The 18,596-nt window shown below is 38.9% G+C and overlaps 2 protein-coding genes across 2 annotated transcripts in view; one reads left to right on the forward strand and one right to left on the reverse strand.

Annotated features, from left to right (window-relative positions):
- LOC137295271 (A disintegrin and metalloproteinase with thrombospondin motifs adt-1-like) overlaps positions 1 to 18,596 on the reverse strand; it is a 70,779-nt gene that overhangs the window by 22,214 nt on the left and 29,969 nt on the right. The window lies entirely within an intron of this gene.
- Positions 4,421 to 18,596, forward strand: part of LOC137293709 (DNA-directed RNA polymerase II subunit RPB7) — a 130,269-nt gene continuing 116,093 nt past the window's right edge. The window contains exon 1 of the mRNA XM_067824416.1: positions 4,421 to 4,430. The gene's annotated coding sequence lies outside the window, so the exon portion shown is untranslated. The remainder of the gene's footprint in view (positions 4,431 to 18,596) is intronic.

The raw sequence follows: 18,596 nt of genomic DNA on the forward strand, positions 1-18,596 counted from the left end.
ACCACAGTATAGTCACAACTTTAGATAAACAGGTCTGTTATCCACTTTATGATTGGCTACACGGTTTACCTATTTCCGTATGGCAGCCACATGTACACGTCATGACAAATGCACGTTAAGGGTCATGTCTTGCAGTTGATGTACAAAGATTAGATCGAAAGACTGTAAATGTTCCATTTAAAGTGCGTATCAGTCATGGGATAAAAGTTTCAATCCTGAAGGCTGATACAACCGCTGTAGATAGCTGGCATTAAACAACAAACAAATGCCTTTCAGGAATCTCAAACAAGTAGTCTATACACCGATAATGTGCAAGGGGGGTAACTCTCGTATTGTTCTGTGGTCTTCTGACACAACAAAAACACGTACGGTTTTACAAGACCAAATATTTGTTCATTTACTTTTATTGTAACTGTATACTTTTCAAAACTATACTCTGCCACCAAAAACGATAGCATATCCAAACTCACCATAACAAGAAGCAGCTGCAGGCAAACAAGTAGCATGTCTACCCAAAATTCGGTACACCCTGCATAAGAAAACTACAGCATCAAACACTGTAAACTGTGGCGAGATTTAATAAATGGGTGGATGTACATAACATCATGAAGATTGCCGTTGAAACATTCATGGCCCGAGCAACTGCCTCACGACGACCAATTGACCTTGGTGAAATGTTGGTGAAAAAAAAGACATTTTCCCGGTCTGTGTTTCAACCGACTTCTCTGCTGCCAGGAGACATAAACGTTTTTGTTAATGTCTTAATATACGTACTTGGATTGAGTGCCAAGGCAGCACTAAGCAAATCTGTGATTCCACTTCTTATTCCATACTCTGATTGTAAAGCTACAATTAGATCGTATATTCGTGATCTGATGCAAAAGAAGTGGGACACCTAAGTGGATGTAAATAAATTACATGCAATAAAAACTTATATTGGTTATACCCACTTGGGTTGTCAGTCCAGATTTGAGGAGGTCATTTTGCGGCGATGTCAATTTGGCCATACGAGATATACTCCTGAATACCTTTTTAAAGGTGAGGATCCTCCGTTCTGCATCCCTTGTGATGAAAGAATCTTGATATGCTTGACCGTGTTGAGTATTCCATCACAAGGGATCAGTATTTTAACTCACAAACTATGACAAATATTAGCCCTCATGTACTCGTTGCATTCTAAAAGGAATTAGATTTGTTAACTGAATAGTAAATAGATAAATATTTTAAAATTGGAAGATGAAATTAGTAACTCAAATCGTTAGTGGCTGTACCCTCAAAGGGGGTTGAAGTACTGTAAAATAATTGTCCTCCTGAGAGGGTACGTAAGTCCAAAAACATTTGGAGTAAATTTCAGTTTTCCAGCTTTTTAAATGTAGAGTAAGTGTGTTTTTACTCTATGGCTAAATCTGTCTAAATTGCTAACAGCTGAATGGATGATGTTAATCCAACTAGGGTCCATGCAGGAAGCAAACGTACTGTAAGTCCCCATGACCCTTAGTATGGTGATCTACCTTCGGTTGTTGACAACCTATAGCTCATTTTTATATTGTACTGTCCTCTATAGATACATTGTTTTAGGCCTAATCACTAGTTTTACATTCTACTCTGTGATATTCTAGTTAGCTTTACTGTCCTTCGTTGACAGGGTTTTACAATGTATGTGCTATTGATTTATTTGTATTTTTATAATCAACTCACTCACTCACTACTTGGCTTGAGCATAAAGTATACACATGCATGTGAACGCACACATTCCCATTGGCGGTAAAGAAATGGCATGTCAGATGAATTCGATAGATTAGGTTAAGTCATTGCAATAAATTGGAAACAATTACAATTCGCCTTTTCTGTTTAACTTGTGTGAAGGCAATCCTAATAACTTGGTCTGCTATATATAAAGTAAGGTATGGTGGACGTTAAGTACGTTGACGTAGTACACCCAAGATTAACCCAGTTGGGGGGAATAACCTGCAAGGCATTCTTACAATATAATAACTGTGCTTCTGCGACAATTGGTATCAGTTTCATTGCATTTTATGTTATTATATTATTTCAACGACCCCCAACACCGACAATTGTCCATGCCATCCTCAGTGATGGATTAAGCTGTCAATAGCACACTGAACATGCAGGGCGTCTGCAGGTGATACAAAACGTTTTAGGAAACAATGTCTGATCAGTATTATGGTAAGATTATATTTAGGTTCAAAATATTACTATTTAACATTGTGAATTTATAGGTGAAAGATAAATTAGTAAGCTTATGTTCCCTAAGATATTTAGCCTTATGTGGACGTCGGGGTATTGACAGTGCTATGACATTGAAGGGGACAGAAATAGCTACAATTATACTCTTAATTTAATGGTAGTTGCTCTTCTAAGACGCAAAAATGACAACCAAGGGAGTTGGCTGTCGCTAATTCAGTACCTTCATTACAGTGAATCTAGAGTAATGTACACTTGGCATGGATTTAGAGCAACTGCTTTGTGTTTCTTTTGATGAATGATCGCCACGTTTGCTTGAAACGGGTCAACGAAGCCAACAGAACTGGTATTCACAACAGTGATGCAGTGACAAAGGCAACATGCAGAGAGAAGACGTGGTGTGCTAGTTTTCAAATATTTTCCACAAAAGTAATGTCAGATGAATAACTTGATTAATGTATTGTAGAGTCTGAGATGTGATAAATAACTTGAGTTGATTTGGATCATGTAGGCTCTCACACAGTTAATACCTTTACAATGTTTTTTTTCCCATTCAAATCGGGGATATATTCCGTGCACAAATGAAATGTCTGCATGTTGTCCCAGTACTTTCCCCTTGGTCTGAGATTACTGCCTGGTCTACCTTGCTTGGTTGAGAACAAAGTTGTGAAATCAGTACATGCCAAATCATGATCGTGTTAACAAATGTTATCGACTCACGAAATGTGAAGTTAACAATCGCAAATGGCAACAGTCCATTATGTGCATCAGCATTGGGTCACTGGATTACAACATTATTCAGTCATGAACATTCAGACTATGTCATTGATGAATGTCCTGAAACGGACCGTTGGTGAACCCAGAGTAGTGTTGGAAGGCATATAAAGATGTTGAAACAAATCACAACATGGCAAATTGTAATGTCAGAATAGGCCTATAGTCGCCCTCGTTAGGTAAAGCCAGAAACACTTCCCTCCCTGAAGCTCCAAATGACAGTTAGCAGAAATATCTCAGCTTTTTACACGTGTTTAATTACTTTCTGCCACTGAAAAACTGGACTGGAAATCTGGTGGCACTGCTGTGTTCAGAGATGTACATTTTCACTGAAAACTAATGGAGAATGATTCTGGATGATAAATAGAATCTCACACTCGTGTCTTCTGATATCAGTTATATCAGCACTTGTTGATAAAGGTAAAAATATCCTCGGCAAGAATCGGATATTTGTTACTTTATCAACTTGTGCTGCCATATTTGATATCAGTAGACACCTAGGTGAGATTCTCTATTTAATTCTATGTTTTGCAGTTTATTTGTATGGATGGGTGAGTGAATGCTGTATCTCTATGTAGAAGACAAGAACAACAAGAAAAACAACTCGGTGAAACCCATGATATTACATCTGTACACCCTCAAGTTGACTGTATAATGCATAGATATCCGTGATCATTGGTGAACACCTACATCGTCTTGGTGTGCAATAATAGATTCTCATGATATCAATGGCTGAGCGTCGACTTATAGATATTGCAGTGTGTGGCTCCTAAAAACAAAATTGGTAGTCAATGTGTGCCTTCAATATCTTCACTGACAAAAAGCACTGATACTTCCTAGAGTCACAACACAGACAGACAGATGCGCACAATGACACAGACTAGTTGTAGTTCAGCATCTTTACTACGTTCGTTTTCAGGCTCTGGATCGATATCATTTTCATGAGCGTCCTCTGGTCTCCACGAATATTAGTCACATAGACTGATCACAATCAGTAGGAACAATGTCATTGATCTAAGAGACTGACCAGCGCTGACCAGAGAGTAGACCCAAAGGTGCGCGGTATCTGAAAACATGTGGATGTGTCTTATAATGATGATATCTCACTGACTTGAAGTTGAAGTCATTGTACGAAATTCTCTTGAAGTAGTTCTAACTGAAGTATAGTATCCTGTCATGGCGCTGTGTATACGTGAAGGTGATGGATAACGCGTTGAGAGTACAGTGACGTAACAGGCGTGTCAGCTCTCATCAAGACTCTAGGACTAACTGTGACGAATGAACCAAAAGGTAATAGATGCAATCAGTGTTCGATGTCCCGCCATAAACAGTGTCAATGTGATTATTTTGATATGCACAAACGATATATTCCACATAGGATGTGAAAAGTGATTTAGAAGTCCCAATTATTTCAAAACGGTGCTTGGAATAGAAAACACACGTTTATGAATCCTATTCCTGCAGAATATGTTTGTTATTTAGCATAGAGTTTTCGAAAATGATACTTGTAAAAAATTCTGCTTTAATCTAAATCATTCGTGTTTTGTTTCTGCACAAAACATGTTCTAACTGGTTCGGGGCGAAATGAAATCCCAAATTGGACTGACACAGATTGGAACACTTTTCGAGCATGAATATCTCCAACATCAGTTTCTTGTTTTGCTCTGGAAACAATCAAACAATTATGAACAACTTGTTTTCTAGTTTATTTGTTTGTATGGATCAATAACAAGAGCTGATGCAGAGTTGATTTGATCTGTTTCAGTTCACTGCATCACCTGAAGATGCCTGATTTCATTAATTCGAACAAAACCTCCACTGCGTTCCCAGTGTGTGTAGTCGACAAATAAACCAACTATTTGAACTGTAGCTGATCTCAGTTTTGAAACTGACAATCACTGTCGCTACTATTACTCCCACTTGGGATGAAACTAAAGAGTACGAGCATTGTGATGATAGACCAAGGATAAATATGGGATTCGGAATCGCGATCACTATGTGTAGATGCGATTACGAAACGCAACTCTGCTGACGCGAGTAACTGACCCATCCAATCTTCCAAATTGTGTTTGTAGCCACTCGATCGCTATGATTCGGGGCTGCTTGATCAGTGAGAAATCAACACATATCTTCCCACTTGGTATGAAATCAATCTTCCCTTCATCAAACTGGTCACTGAAATCACTGCAAAGGGGCCCACTCTACGTGTGGGCAGTGAAACAGACAAGTAATAAACAAGGATTTATTTCAAGTTACCAGTTTGTACATCTCCTTATATAGGCTGGACCGTTTCCACCTCCCAGTATGTCACAGCCAATATACAGTGTCATCAATGTTGAGTCTTTCTCCAATGTGAATTAATTGGGCAGGATGGTTTCCGATTACAAAGTAATAGCCCAGAGATTAACGGTAATCGATGAGTAACGCTGAGTAGTGAAAATCACGAAGCGTTTACATGAAGTTCAATTTCGGAAGTGACTTCTTAAGCCTGAATGTATCCTTAGCTCGAGGACATCTGACCGACACTGCTTCCTCCAGTAATCTAGTTTGGTAGTTACTTGAACCATTCATCAGGAAATGATAGCTTAGTCTTTACCACTCTGGACGCCTAAAATCATATGTAGACACGATAACTTGAGGGCAAAAGTATTCGCCAATGTGTGAGATCTTGAACTGGAACTATACACATCTATTCGATGACCTCGCATACAGGTATCATAGTTGTGCTTTTGAACTTACGTTTGCAGTTTTGCAACGACAGTAGCCAAGTAATAATTTGACAGTGCTAGTATTGTTTGGTTACATTCCAAATGATTCTTTCTTTTGCTTAGCAGTGGACGTTTGTTTGTTGTAACTTAGAACCCCTTTTGCTCTACAGTCTCCATTTTTATTGATCATCCATCGGTTAAACAAAGATTTTAGGAATGACTTAAGTTCCCTTGAAAACGTGTTGTTTCTTGTTACTCAAAGAATAGACACTGAACAGAAGATAAGGCCCTGGATAGTCTATAGACCACGAAAACAGGGTTTCGAACATGCATACAACATTTCTTGACATTCGCCCCAAATCAATGTCCATAACGCGTTATCATCAAACATTCCCCATTAAACGGTCCGGGAATCGTTATTCGCTCTTGGTAGATACGCGACCCAGTTCCAGTTAGTGGCAATTGTTATAACATGTCTTACCAAGGCGCCCCAATGACAAGAGCTTGTAGGCAAATACCCTTCAGTATGGAAACTGAATTTCGCTCTGCCTCTTCAAACTGTTGACTATAACTTCGTTCATCTAGTGTTGGCAATCGGAACAGTGTCATCATCTGGTTCACCGAATAACTTCGATGATATTTTGCTCGTAAATTAAATGTTTGACGGCATAAAGGCTGGTTTGACGCCATGAGGACACCTTTTAAGCCATCGTTGTAACGCATTATATGTGATCAGTACTCTAGTTCGTGTATTTGTATATAAATGCATTTAATGTTCGGGCTAATAGATCAATGGACGTTATAAAGTGGTCACAGATAGAAGGATAGATTATATGTTCTGGACAGAGGAGGAATGTTGCGCCGTATGGAACAGAAAATGAGAAGTAGATAAAGTCCAAACGGAACGAAGTCACTATGGTAAATCATATATATCTTCATGTTTTGCTGCGCTAATTTCTTGGAGTCATGTAGAGTGTCGTTCAGAGAGACGACACAGACTGGAAGGCTTCTAAATATGAAACATTAAGTGAAGGGAATAACCTATTATCTGCTGGAACAGATTTTATTGAGCGTAAAGAGGAAAATGGGTGAAATCCACGGAAATTAGTTTCGAAGAAGATGTTGGTCAAAAAAGTTGCCTTGTCCCTCTCTGGTGTTCAAGACCATTGCATGAACAAGAGTTTGTTACCAAACATCGGACATCGATGCAAAAAGTCGCGTTCCTACTATAGCATTAACACGCAAAAGAGTATTTTCGTATTTGATTGAAACTAAAAACGATTTGTTTCGTATTAAATATGTGTCATCAAAGCATGATAGCGAGCCTCTAAGGTCCAGGTGATAGAGCGTCTACCCAGAGAATGGAAGGATACTGGTTGAACATCTGGCCAGAACTGGCCGACTGGTGTGGTATAATATTTGGCTAACACTAAAATCGTATAATTGTGCGCATACACGCACGCGTGCGAAAAACGCACACAAACATGCACGAGCGCGTGCCACACAAAGCACGCACCCACACATTTCAAGAAGTTAACCTGCATTTCAAACCACATAAGTAGCTGTCAAACAGTATTATTCTACCAAGCACTAGATATTCGAAGGCACATGATTCACACGGTCTACACAACCCCTCCATAACAAGTCTTCTACAACCAATATTGCCCATAGGGGCTACAGGTCAGACTAAACTTCCGATCAGATACATGTTACAAGAAAAGATATACGCTATCAAGATCAGCGACATGTTTGGTTGTGATCGTAGTAATCGAACCCAAACAGCTTTGAACATTGCACGTTATATCAATCAATGGTTTGTCTGACCCAGCTAAGTACAGGCTGTCATAATACAGATGAAATGCAGTGAGTTGAGTTATTTAGTAGTGAGTGAGTTAGTTTTACGCCGCTGTCAGCAATGTTACAGCTGCATGGCGGCGGTCTGTAAATACTTGAGTCTGGGCCAGCCAAACAATCCAGTGATCAACAGCATGAGCATCGATCTGCGCAATTGTGTATTTAGTTGTAAGACGCAGGCGAGAGTTAGAGAAATTTATAAAGACAGAAAATATTTTTCCTGGAGTTAGTTAGTGCGACATTATTGACGCAATATTTTAGTGAATACCAGAAATGGACGGAACATATTGTACAAATTTGGGAAATCGACCAGCACCATAAAACCACAGTTTTAACCATCGAACTGCCACCACAATGACTTGTACAGATTGTACTAAATTACATGAACATACCAAGAGCTTCTGAATATAATCTTAAGTCCAAAAACATAAAATCAATTTAAGCTTTCCACTTTTTTAATCGTAGCATATCTGTCTTTTTAATGCATGCTTAAATGTGTCTCAATGGCTTACAGCTGGAGGGATGGTGTAATCCACCTAGGGCCCATGCAAGAAGCATGTGTACCGTAAGTCCCCATTGTCCCTAGTAAGGTGTCCTACCTTCAGTTGTTTGCGATCTATAGCCCGTGTTTTACATTGTATATTCTGCTTTAGTTAAAATGTTTTAGTTCTCCATGCTAGTTTTATAGCCACATCTGTGATGACCTTTCGTCTTTTATTTTATTGTTCATCATCGACAGGTTTTGTTCTTCAAACGTTTTCATTTTTATTGTGTAAGTTGTTTTCGTCACGATATATAACTGAGATATTGCCGATGTGGCGATACATATTAACTCACTCACTTACTGAATATAATCCGGCAATACCAGGCGTATTTGTAATCTTTTGTGTGACTGGGAATATCGCCATCTGATAATTGGTCATCAGGCCATGTCGAACTATGTCCCTTATCCGCCTATCGTTGGACAGTGCTTACGTGCATATCAATGGCGTTACAGTGAACACCATGTCGATTATAAATCCTGTAAAGCATTTACTTGAAAATCACATGATGACGATTTGAAGTGAGGCCATCCTGTAAAGTTATCTCGTTTATTTGTAATTTTGTTGAGACGGCAGACTTCGTGTTTGTTGATAATTGGATATTGCCAAATATCGATGGGCTTGTCAGCAGTTCTCCCTTATCGGAACAGCTTATCATTGTGACGCTGTACTCGTTCCATTTTCAAAAGCATTTGGTTAAGTAGTTATTAAATAAACAAATGCCTTATTCAAGATTGGTTGGTGGTTGTCACGGTTCCAACAGAGCTTGTGTAAACAGAGTTCTTAATCCTGACACTGCAATGGTGACGATTCAAAATGACGGTTATCGGAATAGCGGGTTTTACTCAATCACTCAATCATGAGTTTCGGACAATATTCACGCAGAGCTTTACTATTTTCGTCAACACTTTCAAATAGAAGAAGTGAACTGGATCAAACAAGTGCGAGAGAAGGGAATTCGTCTATACACACAGTCGGTTCTTCTGGAAGGTTAGTGTTTAAGTAACACGGGCTTACCCGGTTGACATGAATGAGTACGGCAAGGTGCACACCTACTCTCGTTGTTAATGGACATACATATGTTAACCATAGCCTTCTCTTGCGTTTGTGAACAAATAGATATGTCCTGGGGAGAGACGTGTTCTCCAGAATCCAAGAAACCACTTGAAACCTTATCGGATTCTGACAATGGATTTAGATTACCTTTGCTTCGTAGCGATGTGTATGTCTCATCCAAATTTCATTCTGTCCATCTCCTGCAGACAGAACTATGCAAACGATAGGAAGACATATTACCACAATATGCGTTGATGAAAGGTAGTTGTAGACTCCTCTTGTGGGGCTTTTAATATTACAATCATCGGAGTGATTACTGCGGAAGAACAATCTAAGGGAGGAAACGTGATGCAAAGGCTCTTTGTCAGAGGTTAACAGATCCGAAAGAATAGAAATGCCTGGGGCTGCGTTGACACAAGATGCACTTTTCATTAATGTGTTCATTAGAGAACGTATGTGCACTTTCTATGTTTGCAGAGTGTGTAGACATATATGGAATAAACATGGAATGGTGGCCCTCATTGGTCGTATAGGAGAAATACTGAGTGTGTAAACATGTAGAAAGAATGCATCTGAAGATCCACACTACAGTTGCGTAAACGGAACAGGCAAACAAACAAGTCTACAAACAAACAAACAACAAACATCTGTACACCGATAGTGTTCAAGACGGATAACTCTGGTTTCTTATTGAACTAGACTAAACAACAATAACATATACATGTTTAAATTGACTTGGCTTATAGCAGCAATGCAAGATTCAACCAGTCAATTTTCCAAGTACAACAAGCAAAACAGAGAAAGAGTGCTGTACAAACAGTATGCGTCATCACGTTGAAAACATCCGCACAACATACTGAAAAATATGATTTTATTTATTCGTTGCACATACATTTAAAAAACACAAACATCACACCAAAAAGTACCCAGTCGCAGCTGTCGGATGATTCTGTTTACACTGAAGTCTGAATCCTATTTATTGTGGGAGAATCTTGAATGTTGCCCTTGATTCAACCTCGGCAACTTTCAGCAAGGAAACATCTGCCTCATGACGACAAAACTGACGCTGGCTGAATGGTAAATGAAGCATTTACGCGCTGTCGTTTGAAGTCAACTTCATTGCTGACGAGAAACAAAATATTACATCAGGTAATTTGAGGTAACATTGTTATCATAATATACATGCATACGTTAATGGCACTGACATTGTATGGCGTGATTTGTCTTATTTGTGTTTGTGTATGTCGTTCAATAAAAATTAACTTACCCATGAGTATTTTGTGCCATTACATGTTACATACTGTAGTAATGCAGTATAATGTAACGATTTTTTCCTGGGGAGTACAATTTGTTCTTCTGCAAGTAGCATTGTTTTGATATGCTTTCGGCGAAGGCTATCGCAACTGCGATAATCGTATTTATATATCATTATGATGACACTGGTTCCGACATACAAGCCAAAATAGTCTTGAAAATGATATTGGCAGTGCTTGACACTTTACTTCGTATTTCTACTCGATAACGTTAACTACCATTTGCCAAACGTTACGTTAGTGGCTGGCCAACGAGCCTGCTGTTCCAACGAGGTGTCAAAAGCTATCTAACTTGTCTTAATCAACGGCACAACCAGCGTGGTATTTTGAATCCAAAATTTCCATTACCTCCTTTTTTGTTTATTAGCTCTGAGATGTGCTGCCCATGTGATCTGCTCTAGCATAATGAGAAGGACTAACAAAAATTTAAAGCTAATATGCAAAACATGTTTGTCAAATGAGCAAAAGTTTTAAGGCTGGTTGATTCATGACCTTATGATTGATTTCATGTGATTGCTTTATTCTCCGTTCACATACCGATGGAGTTTCCATTAAAAGGTAAAAAAGATGACCTGTCAGGCGAGTTCTCCCGATTAGGTTAACTGGAATACATTTGAAACAAACTCCTCACTATTCACGTGGGAAACGCAACATTTCTAATGACAGTATATATGAAGTTGGTTATGGCGGACTCACAAGGCCGCACTGCACATGTTTTTAAGCCATTTGTGGGGATAACTTACACACATATTGACAGTAATTTCTCGTGGATTGCAAGGGTCCATTTATACAGAAAATCAAAGTTCATATATTGTACTTGACCTCATTGGAATGAACCTCATTGCATCTTATAATATTTTATCGTGCATTGCAACATGGGGGAGACGCATTCTAGCTAATCCACACCAGAGCAGCAGCATGTGGTCCACTTGACGTGCAGCATACGCCGTTGCGTGCACCGATAAACCAAACTACATCACTCACTACAAAACATAAGAACAAACTAAGATACGTGGTATTGATCTAGCGGTGATTCCACCAGATTGTTCCCTGTCAGCTTCAACCCAACGATGACAATTGTTCAGCAAGGAGAAAGGAAATTTGTTGTCAAATTTGTGGATATGGATATCATGTTCAGTGATGGATTAAACGCCCATTACACACTGTACATGCTGGGCGTCTGTGGAAGACATAAGCCTATTAAGAAACCCCCAGTGATGACATGTGACCAGTATCATGTTACGATTATATTATGATTCTGAATGTTACCATTCAACATTCTGAATGTTACCATTCAACATTCTGAATGCATAGCTAAAATGTATCTTAACAGCTTTTGTGCCATAAGATACTTAATATTATGTGAACATCGGGGTGCTGACAATGCGATTATAGTGTTTAAGGATAAGTAAGTAAGTTTAGTCTTTGGTTAATGATCGTCGTCCATACGACGACAATTACATTATCCTTCAGCATAAACAAATTATTTTCAAAATGGTGACGATTCAAAATGACGGTTATCGGAATAGCGGGTTTTACTCAATCACTCAATCATGAGTTTCGGACAATATTCACGCAGAGCTTTACTATTTTCGTCAACACTTTCAAATAGAAGAAGTGAACTGGATCAAACAAGTGCGAGAGAAGGGAATTCGTCTATACACACAGTCGGTTCTTCTGGAAGGTTAGTGTTTAAGTAACACGGGCTTACCCGGTTGACATGAATGAGTACGGCAAGGTGCACACCTACTCTCGTTGTTAATGGACATACATATGTTAACCATAGCCTTCTCTTGCGTTTGTGAACAAATAGATATGTCCTGGGGAGAGACGTGTTCTCCAGAATCCAAGAAACCACTTGAAACCTTATCGGATTCTGACAATGGATTTAGATTACCTTTGCTTCGTAGCGATGTGTATGTCTCATCCAAATTTCATTCTGTCCATCTCCTGCAGACAGAACTATGCAAACGATAGGAAGACATATTACCACAATATGCGTTGATGAAAGGTAGTTGTAGACTCCTCTTGTGGGGCTTTTAATATTACAATCATCGGAGTGATTACTGCGGAAGAACAATCTAAGGGAGGAAACGTGATGCAAAGGCTCTTTGTCAGAGGTTAACAGATCCGAAAGAATAGAAATGCCTGGGGCTGCGTTGACACAAGATGCACTTTTCATTAATGTGTTCATTAGAGAACGTATCTGCACTTTCCATGTTTGCAGAGTGTGGAGACATATATGGAATAAACATGGAATGGTGGCCCTCATTGGTCGTATAGGAGAAATACTGAGTGTGTAAACATGTAGAAAGAATGCATCTGAAGATCCACACTACAGTTGCGTAAACGGAACAGGCAAACAAACAAGTCTACAAACAAACAAACAACAAACATCTGTACACCGATAGTGTTCAAGACGGATAACTCTGGTTTCTTATTGAACTAAACTAAACAACAATAACATATACATGTTTAAATTGACTTGGCTTATAGCAGCAATGCAAGATTCAACCAGTCAATTTTCCAAGTACAACAAGCAAAACAGAGAAAGAGTGCTGTACAAACAGTATGCGTCATCACGTTGAAAACATCCGCACAACATACTGAAAAATATGATTTTATTTATTCGTTGCACATACATTTAAAAAACACAAACATCACACCAAAAAGTACCCAGTCGCAGCTGTCGGATGATTCTGTTTACACTGAAGTCTGAATCCTATTTATTGTGGGAGAATCTTGAATGTTGCCCTTGATTCAACCTCGGCAACTTTCAGCAAGGAAACATCTGCCTCATGACGACAAAACTGACGCTGGCTGAATGGTAAATGAAGCATTTACGCGCTGTCGTTTGAAGTCAACTTCATTGCTGACGAGAAACAAAATATTACATCAGGTAATTTGAGGTAACATTGTTATCATAATATACATGCATACGTTAATGGCACTGACATTGTATGGCGTGATTTGTCTTATTTGTGTTTGTGTATGTCGTTCAATAAAAATTAACTTACCCATGAGTATTTTGTGCCATTACATGTTACATACTGTAGTAATACAGTATAATGTAACGATTTTCTCCTGGGGAGTACAATTTGTTCTTCTGCAAGTAGCATTGTTTTGATATGCTTTCGGCGAAGGCTATCGCAACTGCGATAATCGTATTTATATATCATTATGATGACACTGGTTCCGACATACAAGCCAAAATAGTCTTGAAAATGATATTGGCAGTGCTTGACACTTTACTTCGTATTTCTACTCGATAACGTTAACTACCATTTGCCAAACGTTACGTTAGTGGCTGGCCAACGAGCCTGCTGTTCCAACGAGGTGTCAAAAGCTATCTAACTTGTCTTAATCAACGGCACAACCAGCGTGGTATTTTGAATCCAAAATTTCCATTACCTCCTTTTTTGTTTATTAGCTCTGAGATGTGCTGCCCATGTGATCTGCTCTAGCATAATGAGAAGGACTAACAAAAATTTAAAGCTAATATGCAAAACATGTTTGTCAAATGAGCAAAAGTTTTAAGGCTGGTTGATTCATGACCTTATGATTGATTTCATGTGATTGCTTTATTCTCCGTTCACATACCGATGGAGTTTCCATTAAAAGGTAAAAAAGATGACCTGTCAGGCGAGTTCTCCCGATTAGGTTAACTGGAATACATTTGAAACAAACTCCTCACTATTCACGTGGGAAACGCAACATTTCTAATGACAGTATATATGAAGTTGGTTATGGCGGACTCACAAGGCCGCACTGCACATGTTTTTAAGCCATTTGTGGGGATAACTTACACACATATTGACAGTAATTTCTCGTGGATTGCAAGGGTCCATTTATACAGAAAATCAAAGTTCATATATTGTACTTGACCTCATTGGAATGAACCTCATTGCATCTTATAATATTTTATCGTGCATTGCAACATGGGGGAGACGCATTCTAGCTAATCCACACCAGAGCAGCAGCATGTGGTCCACTTGACGTGCAGCATACGCCGTTGCGTGCACCGATAAACCAAACTACATCACTCACTACAAAACATAAGAACAAACTAAGATACGTGGTATTGATCTAGCGGTGATTCCACCAGATTGTTCCCTGTCAGCTTCAACCCAACGATGACAATTGTTCAGCAAGGAGAAAGGAAATTTGTTGTCAAATTTGTGGATATGGATATCATGTTCAGTGATGGATTAAACGCCCATTACACACTGTACATGCTGGGCGTCTGTGGAAGACATAAGCCTATTAAGAAACCCCCAGTGATATGTGACCAGTATCATGTTACGATTATATTATGATTCTGAATGTTACCATTCAACATTCTGAATGTTACCATTCAACATTCTGAATGCATAGCTAAAATGTATCTTAACAGCTTTTGTGCCATAAGATACTTAATATTATGTGAACATCGGGGTGCTGACAATGCGATTATAGTGTTTAAGGATAAGTAAGTAAGTTTAGTCTTTGGTTAATGATCGTCGTCCATACGACGACAATTACATTATCCTTCAGCATAAACAAATTATTTTCAAAATGAAGTTTGCACCTACGTTAATTAGAATCGACAAAGACCATCGGTATATGATACCTGTGGACGATGTCAAATCTAGATTGTCCACCAAAAAGGAACACTAGGTGGCAAGCCAGGTCCGCTTTTTCTAGTGGCGAGGACTTGCTATGAAAACCCTGTAGCACTTAAATTAAGGATACACACACACACACACACACACACACACACACACACACACACACACACACACACACACACACACAAACGCACGCACGCACGCGCACATTTCCCTTAAACCAGTGGATATTTTACCTCATACAGTCTTGACAGTGTAATTACTATCAAGTGCACCTTAAGAACATTGAAAAAAATTCACACAGTGGGGCTCATAAATATGCCATGTAATCCTTATTGTATGGGATATATTGAAGAGCCGACGGCATTTCATTGTAAGAAAGAGATTAACCCCAGGGTGTGTTTTTCTCTGTCCAAATCCCGTATGGTGGTGTCATTACTTAAATGGCTCCCTGCAAATCTGATTGAAACGTCTACTCTAGCTGGCATTACTGTAATGTCTTTTCTTTGATCTTTCACATTTGCACACCATGATACAGAAATCACCATCAACATTAATGCAACAGCTAGTGAAGCAAAGGTGGACAAGGGCTACATTAAGGTAAACAACGATCCTTCCTGACAAATACTGAGATTTTTTAACGCCCCTCCGCGCAAACTTCCAAATACATTCCGGCGTGTCAGCTTTCAGTGGTAACCACAGAGCTTTTGTCTCAGACGTTGACCACAAGGGTGGAAACTACACGAAAGAGTATCGAGTAAATGTATGACAAACATAGGTGCTCACTCCTGACAGGTGAATTGTTAAATCTGAAAAATACTCATCTCTCTTGTTGCATAAACTCATACTCCAACACAAGCCCAAGCGATGGCTAATCAGCCTTTTGCATGTACTTCCAAATATTCTTCATTACGATTGTAAGTATATATAACTTGAATACGGCTGACGTTGATACTGTGGATGTATGTGAATGAAGATTCTATAAGGAAAAACAACTAATTCTAAACGATACCAGCTCTATTACACACATGTGCGTCTTGGCCCACCCTCAGATAGTGATGATATTAGTTGTTTTCGAAAACGGGGCACATTATTACCACGTAAATCCATTAATATAAAACGAAGTTGTGAAATCACTAAACGACAGATTAAGATCATGGAATAATTATTAACAAATTATATCGATCGTAACACTTGAAGTTTACAGCCACAAGCGACAATACTGTGTGTACAATCCGTGGCAACAATGGATTATAACCTGATTCATTCGTGAATGTCCACATAAGATCATTGACGAAAGTCTTCGTTGTTGGACCCGGTGTGGCAATTTAGTAATGGAAGCTGTTTGACATTTGACGTTGAAGAAACAAATATTACACTGCGCAAAGCAACCTAAAGATTTTACCAGCGCTTGATCACTTTCTGCCACTGAAACATTAAATAAACTTACAGTAGTCGCAATAGCCGTAAACGACCCTCCTGTAACAGCCGACACAAACACCTGTAAACAAGAACCATGAGAAAATGCATACAGAATCTGCCGTATTCTTTGTCATACCTGGATACGTTGTCAACATTTTTACCATAACCGTTTTGGAAAGGAGCAATAAAGACAAAGGTAAATCTCGTTTATATGAACCAACTGATATGATTACAACGCTCGATTCTTTATAACATTTACTGGACAAAAATAGTTAGGGATATATGCAAATTTTGAAATTCTGAATAATGATCAGTCTGTTCATTGACACACTGGTACAATACCAGTCCTAAAAATACCAATATCCCTAATGTATTGTGTCCATGTATATTTAGAAAGTCATTACATCAACACACGCTCAAGTCAACGTATAGTGTATCTGTTTTAGGTAATCTTTGGTGAAGACCTCCATCGTGCAGACTCGATCAGTGTTGTCACAATCCCTTGTGTGCAGTACAAAACGCTGTGCACGTAAAATAACCCACCAATCCGTTGGTAGATGACCAGATGGTGGACACATGAATACGTACAAACACCTAGCTGCGGGTACAGCAACGTGCAGTAAACATGCGCAAGGTACTGTGACTATGTGTCCCAGTCCATCCAGCTCTGAAAGGGTACCTTGTAAGTATGGGAAGCCACATTAATTCAGTGCGCCTAGTAGGCTGCAAGAGTTGAGATTGAAAATACGATGTGCCGATGTGATGGACCTCCAATGATTGGGGGAAAACAAAGCGCCCTTGAACAGCTGAACTGGCGTGCTGGATATCCGCGCTATACACATGTCTAGTATCACAATAATCGTCTTCATTTCGTTTAACATGGTATTCTCTAAATAGGGATATTAATTTTAACTATTCCTACTGGTTATATTCTAATTGAGATATTCTAGTTGCTCTACTGCCCTTTGACGACAGCTTTTTAAAATATATGCATATTTCATTTCAATATCAAACATGTCTCCATATGGCTGAAATATTGCCGATGTGACGTTAAATATTAACTCTCTCACTCACACGCAATGCAATAATTGATGCTCATTATGTTTATGTTTATGCTCAGCTGATGTTTGATGGCTGAACGTCGATACATAGACATGTTATGGCAGGGTGTGGCTTCCACAACAAACACCATCATAAGCAAAACATGCCTTTGCTGTCACCACTGGCATAAACCATCGCTGCTGAAAACGAAAGGGACTGAAAAGTGAGCTTACAATATCTCAAAACAAGCCCTATTATTTCTCAGTCAGTATATAGAAACACACATTCCCAGATGCCGGAACAACTACACAGACAGACACACAGACGTGTGTGTAAAATGATATGTCAGCATATTAATTAAACAATGTTACTTTTTGTGCTGAAAAATAACGCAGTAATTGAGTGTATGGTGTTGACGTTAAGCGTAACGTGGTAAATCTGTAAACCCGTTCATTTGAATCACAGATCTAAATCAAAAGGGACATCGCGGCAGTGTCCAGTAATCATGAACGTCGTAGTTTAGCACCTTTATTCATCTGGTTCTTGACCCCGAGGGATCGATGTCAATTTCACGAGCGTTCCCTGACATTCTTGGATATTAATCACATGGACTGAATACGGTCAGAGGGAACAATGCCATTGATCTGTGAGACTGACCAGTGAGTAGATCCCCAGGTGCACGCTGGCTGGATACACTGAGTATCCTCAGGAATCAGCAATCGGGATTTTTATTCTCATAAATCATACAAAAGGATATAGAGAACATACATATATTTTGAATATTGTGATAGCTACAATGTGTCATTATGGCTTATAGGGATGTGAATATAATGTAGATGTGTAACAAAAAGAGGTAAGATCATGTTCGTTAACAAGACATTTTTTACCAAAACATAATAGTCAGATTTCATAAGGAAAATAATTTCATCACTATAGGGATAATTGCAAAAGAAATTAGGGAGAATACGTTTATGCACATCATCTAAGGCTCTGCATGACACGATAATATGACATTCGTCACACATTGTGGTTACAAATTGTACATGGTCTATTTTTGTGTTTATATTACACCAT

This window comes from Haliotis asinina, chromosome 8 (genome assembly GCF_037392515.1).
Source record: "Haliotis asinina isolate JCU_RB_2024 chromosome 8, JCU_Hal_asi_v2, whole genome shotgun sequence".
Taxonomy (NCBI): domain Eukaryota; kingdom Metazoa; phylum Mollusca; class Gastropoda; order Lepetellida; family Haliotidae; genus Haliotis; species Haliotis asinina.